The sequence below is a fragment of the Sus scrofa genome, chromosome 9, assembly GCF_054392235.1.
Source record: "Sus scrofa isolate SSC_HxYL_T2T_F1_AM1 chromosome 9, Sscrofa_HxYL_maternal_Yorkshire_Landrace_v2.0, whole genome shotgun sequence".
In the NCBI taxonomy this organism is placed as follows: Eukaryota; Metazoa; Chordata; class Mammalia; order Artiodactyla; family Suidae; genus Sus; species Sus scrofa.
The window spans coordinates 130,279,511-130,291,793 of NC_139391.1; the positions used below are offsets into that span (position 1 = coordinate 130,279,511).

The window sequence follows — 12,283 nt, forward strand, 5'->3', positions numbered from 1 at the left end:
CACCTCCCAAGATCTTCAAGGTGAGTCAGCAAGCCAGAGAGACCCAGGAGAGCCGTCGGTTTCGTTCCAGTCTAAAGGCAGAGACTTTAGTCCAGTCCAGGCTCGAGACTCAGGAAGAGCTGATGTGTCTGTTTGAGTCCTGAAGCAGGAAAACAAACAAAAAAAACCAACAATATCCCAGATAGAAGGCCACCAAGCGAGAAGACTGCTCTCTTGCTAGGGGGAGGGTTAGGCTCTTTATTTTATTCAAGCCTTCAACTGATTGGATCAAGGCCACCCACATGGGAGGGGGCCCCCATGCTTAACTTAGCCTACTAGTCCAAGTGTTGACTGCATCCCCAAACACCCTCACACAGACACCTAGAAGAATGTTTGACCAGATATCTGGGTACCCATGGCCCAGTGAGGTTGACATATATAATTAACCATTTTATAAAATTATTTAATTATTCTACTTTTGATGAATAGTAAGGCCTTTTCTTTTTTCTTTCTTTATCCTTCCTTCCTTTTTCTATTAGAAACACTACTGTGATAAAAATCTTTGATCATACATTTTGGGGCACTTGTGTGCATTTCTATAGGGTATATTCCTAGGGAATTTGTGGAAGTGATAGGAAGAATTCTGCCCTCCCCCCACTCTACCCCCAAAATTGTCTATGTCCTAATCACTGGGACCTTCAAATAGGTCAGCTTATTTGGCAAAGGGAAAGTAATGTTGCAGATAGAATTAAGGTTTCTAATTGGTTGACCTTACAATAGGGAGATTATCCTGAATTAACCAAGGGAGCCTAATGTAATCAAAAGGGTTCTTAAAAGGGGAAGAAGAGCTCAAAAGACAGACTCAGAAAGATTGAAGTGTGAGATGGACTATTCCCGAAGTTGATGCTTTGAAGGTGGAGGAAGAGGTCAAGCCAAGGAACACATATGCCCTCTCGAAGATGGAAAGGAGGGGAGATGGATTCTCCTCTAGAGACCCCAGTGAGGAATGAACTCCCTCCAATAGCTGGATTTTAGGTCAGTGAGACCCATTTCATTCTTCTGTACTGCAGAATCGTAAGACAATAAATTCATATTGGTTTAAGCCACTAAATTGGTAGTATTTTGAAATAGCAGCCACAGAAAACTAACATATGGGGTCCTAGGAAATATACATTTAAAATTTGATGAATAATGAAAATGGCTTTCACCAAAAAATAGCATTTTCCATTTATAATTCTGTCACCAGTGTGAAAGTTCAATCCCAAAACTTTCACTATCACTAAATTTTATCAACTTTTTTTGTATTTTTAGTAATTTATTTAAGTGAAAAATTACTATTCCTTTATTGTTGAGACTCAAGTTCTTTTTATGTGCTTACTTCTCTATTGACAAATGGAATATTTATCTTTCCTGTTTTTAAAACAAGATTAATGATATTTTTTCTTATTGACTTATAAGTGCTTTTTTTTTTTTTTTTGGATGTTATGGCTCTTAAACTTTTGCCTATTATCTGTGTTGCAAATATTTTCTCCCAAACCATCACATCTATATTAACTCCAAAAAATGGTTTCTTGTCCTATAGACAAATATTTCCCTCATGACTGCGAGTTTTGTGTCTGGTGTAGAAAGAAAAGATTACCCTCTTAACTAGAAAAACTGCAGATGCCTGTCTGACCCAAGAAATAACTAGCTAGAGTGACCTTGGCTAGGTCCAACACTTTTGAACATTAATTTTCTTATTAAAGTAATAAATGTATTCATTCAAAAATTATTTACTGGGAACCACCTTATGCTATGCCTAGATGCTAGAGAGACCGATAAGTGAATACAACATTCGAAAAACATACAGTCTAGTGGGAAGTATGAATGATGAAAGGTCTGTCACAGTAACAACAGGGAATAACCGCATCCTGGGATAGAGATTTGTACAGAATCCCATGGGAATCTGTGGAAAGAGCCCACATCCAAACCAGGAGGCTGGGGCTGGTCCAGGTGAGGTAGAAGAACAGGAAGCTGGGCAGACGAAGCTGCAGGTACAGAGATGTGTGGGCAAGAGTGAGGACCTACAAACAGTTCCCAGAAGCGGGGGTGACATGGTGATGAGTTATGAGTCTGGAGAAGTAGGTGGAGACTGTTGCTGCCAAGGTCATTCAGTTTGGCCTCTTTTCTGAGGACCCTAGGGGAGCCTTTGAAGTGGGAAGCAGAGAAGTGAGACCAGCCTTTCCTAGAGACCATTTTGGCTGTTCTGTGGAGACGGGGCTAAAAGGGAGCAGGGAGGCCATTGAGGACGGGAGCCGTTGCAGGAACCTGGAAAGGAGGAGGCAAGAGTGAAACCGCCAGTGGCAGAGGAGATGGAAACTCTGGACAGACTGAGAGATTTGTGTCCACCTTTCCCACCACTCATATTTGTGGTGAGTCAGGAATACTATGTATATTGCCTTTGGAATGGATTAGCAATGAGATCCTGCTGTGTGGCCCTGGGAACTATGTCTAGTCACTTATGATGGAGCAGGATAATGGGAGAAAAAAGAATGTACACATGTATGTATAACTGGGTCACCATGCCGTACAGTGGAAAAAAAATAATGTATAGGGAAATAAAATTAAATAGATAAATAAATAAAAAGTACGTGTATGTTCCTCAAAAAAAAAAAAAAAGATTAATATGTAGTGTTTTTCCCAGTGGAAGTTCTTTGTAAACTAAAAAAAAGTCAACTTAATGATGGAACTGTAGGCAGCAGAGATATTTCTGAACAGAAAAGACTTTCCAGGGAGAGCTAAAAGTCACTGTCGTTAAAGTGCAAAATCATTACATATTTGGCCCATGTGCATTTTTTTCTTCATATTTTGACTGTCTTTTTTTGTGATTATGAATGTATCAGCCAAGCAGCAGCCTGTCTGGCCTCTCCGCTCCTCCTACCAACCTCTTGTTCTTCGCGTTGACAATCTTCCCATGGATGGGTCAGGCAACAAGAAGGCTTATTGTCCATCTTTCCTGAGATTTCTCCCACTCTCAGCCCTGCTGCTGGCCACCATTCCCCTCACTGCCTTTCACTACCTGGGAATCCCGGACCAGTGGATAAGAGTCAGCTTCCAAAGGGACAGTGAAGGTGTGAACACGGAGAAAAAACCCTGAGATTTTCCCATCCCTTTATTCTACACGACAGCTCTTCTTAAAGAGATATGGGGGAGTTCCCGTTGTGGCGCCGAGGAAACGAATCTGACTAGGAACCATGAGGTTGTGGGTTAGATCCCTGGCCTCACTCAGTGGGTTAAGGATCCAGCGTTGCCATGAGATGTGGTGTAGGTCGAAGACGGGGCTCAGATCCCGCGTTGCTGTGCTATGGCATAGGCTGGCAGCTGTAGCTCCAATTCGACCCCTAGCCTAGGAACCTCCATATGCCATGGTGTGGCCCTAAAAAGACAAAAGACAAGAAAAAAAAAAACAAACAGAGATATGGGGACTTCACATTTTACAGTAGAATTAAGCTAGCGAAAGGAAATTATAATAAAGAGCAAATCATTGAAACGATTAACTAAGATTTTTATCTTGCTTCAATGGCCAAGAGCTTCGCTCTGCTCCACCCTCATCCCCTGCTCAGCTTCTGTTTCCTGCTCCCAAGTAACAAAACAACATGAAGGAGAGGACACACCCTTGGCCAGGAGCAAAGCCTGCCTTATCATAGTATTGTTCTCTCAACTGTCTATTTCACTCAGAAATGGGAAAAAAACATATTGAAAAGCATTTCCCAGGCCTGCTGCTGGCTAAAAGCATCAACTGCTAATGTTTTATGAAATCCATCTCAGCGGATGTGGTGTGTTAAGCGGAACCCACTGCATTAACACTTGCCCCCTTTCCCGCTCTCTCCACCTTGTTGGGCTTGTCCTGCTAGGTAAAGAGGCTCTGTAGGATCCAAAACTCTGTGTCTGCCTGGCACCGACGATGGGAAATGTATGCCATCTTGAAGCTGGCAGTTGCCCTTTGGGGCTGATGTTTGGTGGGCCTTTTAAAGAAATCTGAGTTCGTTGGCCCTGTGAGTTTGGTTATCAATCATTTTCTCGGACAAAAGCCCAAGGCAGCTCCTAGTATCATTTGACCGATATTAACTTCATCCATTTCTATTTCTCATGGTTAAACACAGAAGCTGAGTCATTGTGCTTTGGCATAAAGGTGTCCAGTCTCACCCAGGAGACATCTGGCCTTATTAAATGACAACATGTAGAAGGCGGGGGGGGAGAAACGGGAAGCCCATTCAGAAAGCTGTAAAAACAATCACAATAAATTTATATGTGCTGTCATTTTTATCCTTATTTTAAAGACGAAAACACGGAGGCTCAGAGACTTCAGAAACTTGCCCAAGTCATACATCTGAGTGAGAGGGGGTGCATAGGTTTATGTGATTCTAGGTCCAAGTCCCCAACCAAGGAATTCCATAATCCAAGAAAGTCAGGGATCAGGTCCAGGTGAGAATTGAGTTTGGTTTTCAGGATGGAGAGAAAAGAGATCTTACAAACAGGAAAGAGCCACCTTTATTTTGGGGCTGGGGTAGAGATTTATTAAACACATCTGATTGGGAGGCAGCATTAACACTAGAGATCCTACCAAGGGGGGGAGCCTGCGCATTCACCATTGTTCTCAGGGGGCTCGCACGTTTAACTTGTGCTCAGTTTAGCAGTTAGCCTGGGCTGTTAGCCTCAGGGTCTGAATATGGTCACAGCCTCCAGTGCAATGGTCTCCAGCACCACTAGGAATTGGGAGCGGAGGAAAGACAGGAGTGAGATGCGCTGGATGCTGGAAACCTGATCCTTTCTCTTGGAGCTTGAAAGAGTAGCCAGTGTCACAATGAGGAGCATCAGCTGGGCACCATGGGGCTATTTGCAGCTTGACAGCCTCTGCTGCATTATTGATGCCCCTCACTGCCTCAGGACCTCCCCCTTGTTAACCAATCGCACTCCATATTAAAATTTAAAGGGCAAATAAGTGCAATCTCTCAACCTATTATTCCCCTGTCTTTTACCATCTGAGCTCTAGTTTTTAAGTCAATCAGCCTCAAAGGCGTCTCTGGAGAGATGGCACAGCCCAGAGAGCCAAGGCCAGGACAGGAAACCTGAAGGCCATGAGTGAGACCATGACCTGAGTCCTGAGTCAGTTCATGGAGCCCGAGTGACTCTGGGCTGGTTGAGCACTGACTCTCTGGGTTATCGAAACACATAAGGGGAAAAAATCTGTTCCTTCTTTACTGGGACAGCAATGCCCCTATCCTGTTTGCCACATCCCTAAAATTCCCCTAAAGCAGAGGATGAAAATTTTAGGGTTCAAATTTGTATTTTGAATGTTTGATTTCACCTGCAGGGTAGTGTTAATTTTTTTTTACAATTTTTATATTTTATTTTATTTTATTTTATGGCTGCACCTGTGGCATATGGAAGTTCCCAGGCCAGGGACTGAATCCAAGCCACAGCTATGACCTATACTGCAGCTGCAGCAATGCTGGATCCTTTAACCCACTGTGCCAAGCCAGAGATAGAACCCACACCTACTCGGCGTCCCAAGCTGCTGCAGGCAAGTTCTTTTTTTTTTTTTTTTTTTTTTTTTTTGTCTTTTGTTGTTGTTGTTGTTGTTGTTGCTATTTCTTGGGCCGCTCCCGCGGCATATGGAGGTTCCCAGGCTAGGGGTTGAATCGGAGCTGTAGCACCGGCCTATGCCAGAGCCACAGCAATGCGGGATCCGAGCCGCGTCTGCGACCTACACCACAGCTCACGGCAACGCCGGATCGTTAACCCACTGAGCAAGGGCAGGGACCGAACCCGCAACCTCATGGTTCCTAGTCGGATTCGTTAACCACTGCGCCACGACGGGAACTCTGCAGGCAAGTTCTTAACCCACTTCATTGCAGCAAACTCAGAGTTATATTTTTTTAACTATTTTTATTTTTTCCATTATAGTTTACAGTGTTCTGTCAAAATTCTGCAATACAGCAAAGTGACCCAGTCTTTTTCTCACATTATCCTCCATCATATTCCATTTTAAGTGACTAGATATAGTTCCCTGTACTATACAGCAGGATCTCATTGCTTATCCATTCCAAATGCAATAGTTTGCACCTATTAATCCCAGACTCCCAGTCCATCCCACTCCCTCCCTCTTGGCAACCACAAGTCTCTTCTCCAAGTCCATGAGTTTCTTTCCTGTGGAAAGGTTCATTTGTGCCATATATTAGATTCTATATATAAATGAAAATAGTTGCTAACTTTTTTTTTTTTTTTTGCTTTTTAGGGCTGCACCCATGGCTTATGGAGGTTCCCAGACTAGGGGTCTAATTGGAGCTACAACTGCTGGCCCTACACCACAGCCACAGCCACGCCAGATATGAGCTGCGCCTGTGACCTACACCACAGCTCACGGCAATGCCAGATCCTTAATCCACTCAGCAAGGCCAGGGATTGAACCTGCAACGTCATGGTTCCTAGTCAGATTCGTTTCCGCTGCACCACGACAGGAACTCTGAGTTGCCACTATTTTTTAAAGTGGGAGGTTTTACATAAATATGCAAATCTGACCTCTCGTGAAATCAGGAGACTCGGGCATTCGTTGGCTCATTGTACCACTTTCTGGCGCTGACATGGCTGCTCCTTTAAATGGGGGATAGCCTCTTTCCTTTGCCACCATTCCTAGCACTTCCTATGAGCAGTTACACCTGTGACCCATGGTTTTGAGAAAGATGCCAACAAGTTTTTCTTTGTGCCTCCTCAAGTCTGCTAGCAGGACTGCCTGGAGACCTATAGCGGATCTGATCACTCACGGTAGATTGCATGGCGGTGGCAGTTACCACCTGCCCTTCCCTATGAGAGGAGTACACTCTCTATTGCCGTGTGACCGTGTGGATCTTTCGGTCCGTGGCTTTACGGGGCACCGTGGACCACCACTGGCCGTCCAGCTCTTGCCCCCACCATGATCCCTCAGCCTGGATCCCAGAAGGAAAAGGACACGTGGGACAGACCAGCAGCCAACTTCCAGCTTGAAGCGGAGCCACACACTGGAACGGAACTGCCGCCCACCCCCGGCCTTCAGTAATGTGAGTGAACAATAAATGTCCCTGTGAGCCACTGAGAATGGGGATCAACTGTTACTGCAGGGGAACCGATCTTGTCCTACTAGTCAATTTAGCAGGACTTGGTTTGCTCAAAAGGGTGCTGTGATGAAAAAGCAGTGTTTTCCTATGTTTTGAGGAGAGAAAAATGATAGCATTAGGGGATTCTCTTTTAATTTTTTCCATTTTTTAATTGAAATGTAGTTGATTTACAATATCGGTGTGAATTTCTGCTATACAGCCAAGTGACTGAGTTATATATATATATATATGTTTATCATCATATTCTTTTCCATAATGGATTATCACAGAATATTGAACATAGTTCCCTGTACTCTACAGCAGGACCTGGTCGTTTCGCCAATCTACAGATAATTGTTTGCATCTGTTAACCCCAAACCTCCCCTCCATCTCTGCCTTAGGGAATTTTTAAACACCAAATGTTAATTGTCTTTAATGAAAAAAATAATTTTAGAGGATTCCGGAAGGATCATGGCAGTGGCATCAAAAGAACTGGGTTGAGGAGTTTCCATTGCGGCTCAGCGGTAATGAACCTGACTAGTGTCCGTGAGGACCTGGGTGGGTTAAAGGATCCAGTGTTGCCGTGAGCTGGGGTGTAGATCACAGATGCAACTCAGATCCTGCACTGGGGTTGAGCTCCTGAACCTACCTTTTGTGACTATAACAGTTTGGATGATTTTCCTTTTAGAATAGAGAATTATTTTTAAAAGCGTACATATATTGAAATCGTATTTTCAGTAAATTTCATTTTGTAAGAGTAAGACAACATTGCAAAATAGTCGTGGTATAAAGGGCGCCTGGCGTCAGGGAGTGTTTTAACCACGGCCTTATTGTGAGGATCCCATGGCCTAAGTTAAACTGTCTGAAAATCCTTCCTCAGTATTAGGGGGTTACAAATTCCAGCTCTTGCTGGGTTTCTAGGGATGGGACATCCTTTTCTTATTTCCTCCGTGAGGAGGCAGGTCTGGTATTACTATCTCCGTTTGTCAGGTGCAGTTACTGAGGCAGCGAGCAGGTGGGAACCTGAGCTGGTTAAGGAGAGAGCTGAGGGAGAGCCGCTTTATCACCCCGCCTCTAGACCTTCGGGAACCTTCCCTTTGCCTCACGCAAAAACGGGGCCAACGGGGACTTTTGAACAACGATGCTAATACCCAGATTACTAGTCTATAAATTACAGTGTCATTTATAATGATATGTGGCCTCGGCTGGTTTCTTGGAAACAGTCAAAACCTAATCAGTGTCAGGATCTCCTTCCACGTCCCCTGTCTACCTCCTTTTCCTATCATGTTGCGGAGTTCCCGTTGTGGCGCAGCAGAAACGAATCCGACTAGGAACCATGAGGTTGCGGGTTCGATCCCTGGCCTTGCTCAGTGGGTTAGGGATCTGGCATTGCTGTGACTGTGGTGTAGGTCAGCAGCAACGGCTGCGATTAGACCCCTAGCCTGGGAACCTCCACATGCAGCTGGTGCAGCCCTAAAAGAAAGACAAAAAAAAAAAAAAAGAAAGAAAGAAATTCCTATCGTGTTGCTTCTACTTTACACTCTCAGTTTATGACGTCAGTATTCACCAGCCCCTTTCAATCCTTGATTCACCGGGTCATCCTCTGAACCATCTGGTGGTAGGCAAGGTAGTTATTCTTATGTAAGGTAGTCAGGAGTTTGTTTGTGCCTGGATAATATTTGAAAGTAATATATCAAGTTAAATTCCAAGAGTTGGGATTTTTATAGTTCCGTATCATCCAGTAGTTTTGGACTATGTCGTCTGTGACGACGCTGGGTCATCCTTTTGGACATCAGGGCGTTTTGACCCAATGGGGAGGCACCTCCCTGTTTTGTCCCATGAGTCGCCATGAGCATGCTGAAGGGCAGGGACCTACCTGAACACCCCGTGCTAGTGTGCCTGTCCCCTTTTAGGAGATGCTGCCTTGGGGCAGAAGTTGGGTCCCTGGTTAGATTTCCTCTGCTGCCAAGATCCCGTGAGTGTGCTGCTGCACATTGCCCTCTGAATCCTCGAGGGTGTGGGAATGCCATGCCAGTTGCTGGGGATTTGAGGGCACCCCGGGCTATGTGGACTGATCTTCGCTTTGGAACCATGGAACATTTTTAGTGATAACTTTCACTCCCTGTGTTCCTCCCTCATTTGGAACTGCGTTACAGAAAGCAGGCTTATGATGTGGCCCCATTAGATAACAGGCATCTTTCCCACTGACTTAAATTTGTTTTTTAGAAAAGGGTGTGCTGGATCAGAAGGAAGCAGACCAGTGACCACCAGGTGGTGGAGACATTTCCCAGGGTTCAGGGAGGCAGGAAGGCCGTTGCAGATGGAAGCCGTGAGGCTAGTCCTGGTCTGCGGAGGCATCCTCAGGTCAGGCACCGGATCAGCGTGGAAGCCCCGCTCCCGGCAGCCCCACCCAGCACCAGCCTTGCCTTGTGTTTTTCACAACCTCCCTCACGTTAATGGACAGCATACTGAATGCGGGGCTTCAGGGAGCCCCTCGTCCTCATGCCCCGCCCTCAGAGAAATTTACCAAGGGTCCTGGCGCTTTGAGAACCATTAACATCAGGCTACGCAATGACTTGGCTAATGCCGAATCACTCCTAGCTAGATGATTGGAGGAGTAAATCATATTCACGACCTTGGCTCTGCCTCTCGCCTCCCTGGCAACCTGTCACGTGGCCACAGCTCCCGCGGTAAGCAGAGCTCCGAAAACATCAGCCCAGCGCCTAGTGCCCCAGAACGATTCCCTGTTTGCCTATGAGTGCGGGGCTGGTTCCAGAGCCCACGAGCCAGGTGGTCTCACTTGGACATAGATTATCCAGCAGAGCAAGGTGCACCACAGAATGTAAGAAGGTTTTAAAACTTCATTTTGATAGGGATTGTATTGAATCTGTAAATTGGGTAGGGTAGTATGGTCGTTTAAACAATATTAGTTCTTCCAGTCCGAGAACACGGTTTGTCTTTCCATCTCTTTGTGTCGCTTTCAACTTCTCTCATCAGTGTCTCATAGTTTTCCGAGTACGGGTCTCTGCCTCAGTGGGTAGGTTCATTCCTAGGTGTTTTGTTCTTTCTGACATGACAGTAGGTGGGAAGAGTATCTGAGCTCTGAGGAGGTATTCCTGTCGTACAGTAAATAGTGGATCAGACTGTAGATATTATGACCAGAGATAATAATGTCAGAGGTCAAAGCCAACATTAAAGCGAGGAAAACTTTTCTCTTTCCCTCCTTCCTTTTAATCCCCTCTGCTAGAGGAAGGACGGGCAGAGGCAACCACACTGCTTGGAGAAGGATGTGGAGCGGCCGAGGCACAGGTGCATAAACATGCACACTAATTACCTCATTAATATCATAACCAGTGGGAGAGGGTTCATTCCGGAGGGCAGGGCTGGGCCAGGCTCCTTCGTGGGGCCTCTGGCCAGCACTGCAATTCCTCTGAGGTGTGGGGCTGGCTTGCAGTCTTTCTCCAGCCCCTGCAGCTGTGGAAGAGGAGGCGGCGGCGGCGGCAAGGCTTCCAGAGAGCCCCCATCTGATCCCTGCTTCAGTCATCACCTTCCTCTAATCACCCTAGGTGCTGACTTAATAGCACCTCGTGGCAGCCTTAACAGCTGTGGTCCCATGGGAGGTCCACTGGCCCTATAAGCCCACCTCAGAGGTAAAGGACACACACGTGGGGCAGTGACGGGATTTGCTAAAGCTTTTATGCAACACGAGACAGTGAGAGAAAAAAGTGGGCGAGGTCAAGGCCTCGGGCACACACACCGTGCTTGGAGGAGTCCAGACCACATGCAGTTTGGCTTGCGCCTCTCCTCCACTGGCCTCACCTCCTCACTTTCAGCCTTCAGAAGGCTTAGGTTCTCCAACCCTCTGGCAGGGCTGGTGTTCTTTCTTCCAGACCATACCTATTCTCTTCCTTTAGGAAAAGCCCCCGTGGCCTCTTCTCACACATAAGGGAGCAGAGCCCCCCAGGCTGTCTGCAGTGACGTGCCCAAAGTCACCAAGCACATGGGTGGCCGAGTCAAGCTTTATACTGAAAGCTTCTAATGGGGGTCTGTCCTCCAACCCCAGCCTGGTTGATGAGCATCTTTCTAGAACATGCTTTTCTCTTGGGCTCCCTTGATAGCTCCTCACCAGTGTTTTCTTACTTAATTACTTTCCATGTAATCTGCTCCTGCAGACTTGCTCTCAGTAGGGCCAGCATGTACAGCTTCCTTCACGCATTTTCTAGAAAATATGCACGCTCCGTCATTTGGCAGGCACTGCCAGAGGTAGGAGAGGTCTCTGCTGTGTCAATCTCCACTCCCATGTCACTGTTAGTTTTTCAAAATGAAATGGAAATGTTGCTTAGCATTCCAGAAACCACAGGCTGACAAAACTAGTTTATCTTTAGAGCCGGTTTTCATTTGCTCAGCGCCATGGCCCACTGAGGGCCAAGGAGCATTCAGCGGAGACCAGGACTTCACCGTGGCCTCTTGGTTGTGCATTCCAGTTGTCTGACCTGAAAGAGCACAGGGGCAAGAGCTCATGGGTGGGGGTGGAAGAAGGGGTTTCAGACAAGAGAGGCCAAGGGTTTTAAGTTCTATTTTTCAGTGGCCATTGAGTAGGATATTAGATAAACCTTGTACCTTATCTGTGTCTTTGGCAAAATAAAGAGGATAATAATTTTAAATTAATTCCTTCATCAGTAAGTGCAATATATATATATATATATATATATATATATATTTAATTTTAAATGTCCAGGTAAGCTGTGGCATATGATTAGAATGGCTTTAACTGGGTGTGTTCTGGCTATGCCTCATAGTAACCCTGGGACTTTGACCAAGTTCCTTAATCTTAGCGATCCTTAATTCTTTCAACTAGAACAAGAGAATAACAATTCCCTTCTTCTTAGGGTTGTTGTTGGGTTTCAGTGAATCAATATATGTAAAGCACTTAGCGTATGTCTGGCATTTCTTTAGCGCTCAGCCCAGCAGTCAGAACAAAGACAAGTCGCTTAGGTGTCCAGAATTGTGGATCTACTCCATCTGTTGTTTCATGGCACTTGAGAAGCTGATGTTGAAATTTATGTGGAAGATCAAAGACAAAGAATAACAAGTGGTAGTTTTGAAAAAGAACAAAATGGGAGACTTCCCTCACCAAATTTCAAGACTTCAATAGTTTATAGCACTGGTGCAGATACTTAGCGGTATAGGAA

At 45.5% G+C, this 12,283-nt stretch overlaps 1 long non-coding RNA gene across 4 annotated transcripts in view; it reads left to right on the top strand.

Moving 5' to 3' along the window:
* The window catches only part of LOC106505031 (uncharacterized), a 250,221-nt gene that overhangs the window by 108,846 nt on the left and 129,092 nt on the right, over positions 1–12,283 (top strand). For 3 of the 4 annotated variants that reach the window (XR_014816506.1, XR_014816507.1, XR_014816508.1), the window contains exon 1: positions 831–1,014. This is a non-coding gene — a long non-coding RNA (uncharacterized LOC106505031). Of the gene's footprint in view, positions 1,015–6,734; positions 6,872–12,283 lie in introns of those variants that run through there. The other variant, XR_014816509.1, reaches the window with a different exon arrangement.